Raw genomic sequence first — 3,983 nt, 5'->3', positions numbered from 1 at the left:
TTAAGTTATCTACTTTCATCCTTTGAAAGATGAAATCTCCTTGAAACACAGTGTTGACCACTTAGGTCACTTGGGTTATGTATCTAGACCAGGACATTATACTATTCATTAATGGTAGCAATAATAACCATTGGAAATACTAGAATTCATTTGTAGAGAAAATTCCAGATATCCTCAAGACATCTTCAAAGTGTTGACAAGCCTCAATTAATAATCAAAATCCATGCTAGATCACTGAGATTTTAGATAAGAAATCATCCTTAAAAATTTTGCTACTGGGCTTCCCCGGTGGCGCAGTGGTTGAGAGTCTGCCTGCCGATGCAGGGGGCGTGGGTTCGTGCCCTGGTCCGGGAGGATCCCACATGCCGCGGAGAGGCTGGGCCTGTGAGCCATGGCGGCTGAACCTGTGCGTCCGGAGCCTGTTCTCCGCAACGGGAGAGGCCACAGCAGTGAGAGGCCCGCGTACTGCAAAAAAAAAAAAAAAAAAAAAATTTTGCTACTAAACATGGTGTAATCATTTTCAAAGATAATAGAACTTTAATAATATATTGAGTAATGGAACTCAAAACTGTCATGCATGACTACTAGATTAGACCTAGCATCTGTTGAGAAATCTATCGTTGAAATGGGTAAGCACAATTGTGATTTGTTACTAAAATGGGAAAAAAATGACGAAAACATCTCTGCCCAATTGAAGAGGTCATCCTTCCTTTATCTTATTCAGCTTCCATAATGAAACTTGTATTACTACTTTAGTTTGTTTTGTTGTTTGTTTGTTTTGTTATTTATTTATGGCTGTGTTGGGTCTCCGTTTCTGTGCGTGGGCTTTCTCTAGTTGCTGGGAGCAGGGGCCACTCTTCATCGCAGTGCGCGGGCCTCTCACTGTCGCGGCCTCTCGTTGCGGAGCACAAGCTCCAGACGCACAGGCTCAGTAGTTGTGGCTCACAGGCCTAGTTGCTCCGCGGCATGTGGGACCTTCCCAGATCAGGGCTCGAACCCGTGTCCCCTGCATTGGCAGGCGGATTCTCAACCACTGCGCCACCAGGGAAGCCCCTGTTTGTTTTTTATCTCTTAGCAGCAGAAAAATTTTATCCCTTTTAAGGACAATTAAACCACATCCAAGGCCATAGCTTACAGTCACAAACCAACATAGCCATTAAAGCATTAGATATTGAGGTATAAGACATGCAATGAGGGGAATGCTTTGCCATCAGAGGGTGACACCAGGCTTGCTCAATGGACAGTGAGCTCTGCTAGTGAGTAGGCAAGGTTGAGGGTAAGTGCTTATCTGCAGAACCGAAGGAGAACAGCTGTGCTCTACAAGTACTGAAGCATTTCAGACCACATAGGTCGGGATATACTTTCACGATGAAGGGAAGGGGAGAGAAAGCGAAGTGCCCCCCCCCCACCCCTCGAGGCATTCGGCTGCCTTGCAGAGGGCCACGGCGGAGAAGCAGACCTCCCGTTGCCCACGCTCAGTGACTTCTCTGCAGACCTGGGACGGCGTCCTGCAGCAGTGAGTCCTCTGAACTGGCGCCATGGTTCACCGGAAAAGGCCTCCATCCATCAAGTTCATAGAGGTGGCCATCCACGTTGTCAAACAGAATAAAATGAACGTTCACTTTGTCATCTACCCGACGTTGGCCTTCCTGTGCCGCGGCATCATGGATTCCCTGGAGGGCCTCATTCTTTTCAAAGCATTTTGCTCTGTCTTCAGGGTACAACTTCTCTGTTTCAGAAAGAAACTGTTTTGGAACTGACCCATCCTCAAACTCCAGTTTGTCCTGATTATTGGCCACTACACGAATGAGAGTCCGATGGTTCCACAGGAGTTGCCAATGGTCTGCTTCATGAAGTACACCTTAGGGCTTACTTCTTGTCTCTTCAGCTCTTCAATCTGTTTTTTCCTGAAGTTCTCATGCTGGGCCGTGAGAGGAAAGAGCCGCAGCAGCGCTCAGGCAGGCGCTGCCACCGAGCCCGGAGACTTCTCCTCCAGGCCCAACACGTCCTCCAAGCGCCACTGGCCGGCAACCCCCAGCCGGGCCAGCACCTTGTTCAGCATCTCCGGGTTAATCTCCATCGGTTTGAGCTGCATCTTCGCTAACTAGGGAAGGAAGCACAACCCAGAGAAGAGGAAAAACAGCCACTACTTTAGTTTTTGTATCTTGTCCAGATTCTTACTCAAAATATTAGCCAAGTCATGTACTATCAGTGCTTCTCACTATTTAATTAGTTTCAAAATCTTACCATTTTATCAAGTACAGATGGGTTCGAAGACTGAGAATCACCAATATGTCTGTATGAAAGACTCCCGGGAGATAATGAGCACGAGGAGATTTTTTATTAGGAAGAAGGAAGAATTGAATTAGTGAGCTGGATCCATATCTCTATTGCTAAGCTTCAAAGCTGCTTGCTTCTTTATGCTTATATTAGAAGTAACTCAATTAAGCAACAGATTTTTATTGAGCATAAAATATTCTGGGCAAGGTGATACATGAGGGATATTCCCATACACAAAGGAGGGTAACACATACTCTAATTTAAGGATTTAGATCGGGAGATTAGAAATATGTACATAAAAATATTATTAAAAAGTATAAGGTAAATGTGAAATGTCAGTGTGAGCAATAAATGCTGAAGGAATTCACAGAGTTTGCTTCAGGTTAGAGTTATCTGGGGAGGCTTCCTGGAGGAGGTGGGATCCGATCTGCACTTGAAAGGATGCCTTGATGGACAATATTGTTGCCTAACCACCGTCCATTCACCCTTCTTTGCATATCTTTCAGAAACCCTCTCCCATGCAGGACACATACCTCAGGGAAAGCAAACTCCATCTTAAACTCCAAGGGAGAATCCTGATTAGTCTAATGTGAAGTCATCATGGTAATCCTATCCTCTCTTTCTTCCCCTCCCCCCATGATTTGTTCAGGGAGCCAAACTTAATGCCAATCAGTGACTGGCATTTCCCCTAGCAATGGTCTAGGAGGTCCAATCAGTCTGAAAGGAAGAACCTTTGTTCCATAATTGGGAATAAGATTTTTTTTCTCTCCTACTGTGCAGGAAAAGGATGTTGGTTGCCCTGATTGCCTCTGGCAGTCTTTTTGAGCTCATGAGGGCCCCTGGCACGTGGAGGAAGGCTGAGGCTGGAGAATAGGGGAGATTCAGAGCTGGAGCCCTATTTGTACTGTGCCTGGAGCTTGATCTGCCTCTAGATCTCCTATTGTATGAGACAGTACATTTCTTCAATGTTTAAGCCAGATAGAGTCAGGTTTTCTGTAACCCCCAGCCAAAGTCATGCAAACTGCTATCAAATAGTAGAGTTGATTCCTTTCCTAGCATATATTTACCTCTTTTCCTAACAAAGGAAATAAATTAAATGCTATGTGTTTTGTTTTGTTTTTTTTTATGGGGGAAGGGCAGGAATCCCTCTACCATTTTGCCTTGTGGTTTAAATGGGAGAGACAGTCTATTAGCTCCAAGTACGTCTGGATGCCATGATTGATTCAGACGGACATGGGCATAGGAGACAAGAGAAAGTTGCTGAGGCTTCTGAAAAGAAGCTCCTTTCCCATGGGAACTACCAGATATATCTTTCTCTACTCCCCTGTGTGGTCGGGGAGCAGAAATGGGTTGTGTTAGTTTCCTAGGGTGACTGTAACAACTCACCACAAACTAGGCGGCTTAAAACAGAAATTGATTCTCTTCCAGTTCTGGGGGCTAGACATCCACAATGAAAGTGTTGACAGAGCAGTGCTCCTTCTGAAGGCTCTAGAGAAGAATCCCTCCCCTGCACATTTCTAGCTTCCGCTGGTTGCAGGCAATCCTTGGCGTTCCTTTGCTTGTGGCTGTACCACTCAAGTCTCTGCCATCATCTTCACATAGAGACACACAGGGAGAGAACTGTATCCAAATTTCTTTAGTCTTATAAGGATACCAATCATTGGATTGGGACCCATTCTAAACCCAGTTCGACTTCATCTTAA

The 3,983-nt window shown here is 45.3% G+C and overlaps 1 pseudogene; it reads right to left on the bottom strand.

Annotated features, from left to right (window-relative positions):
* Positions 1–1,363: 1,363 nt before the first annotated feature.
* LOC136131364 (ubiquitin carboxyl-terminal hydrolase isozyme L1 pseudogene) lies at positions 1,364–2,095 on the bottom strand (annotated as a pseudogene).
* Positions 2,096–3,983: the final 1,888 nt, after the last annotated feature.

The sequence above is a fragment of the Phocoena phocoena genome, chromosome 11, assembly GCF_963924675.1.
Source record: "Phocoena phocoena chromosome 11, mPhoPho1.1, whole genome shotgun sequence".
Lineage (NCBI taxonomy): Eukaryota > Metazoa > Chordata > Mammalia > Artiodactyla > Phocoenidae > Phocoena > Phocoena phocoena.
This window is presented reverse-complemented; position numbering and strand designations above follow the sequence as displayed.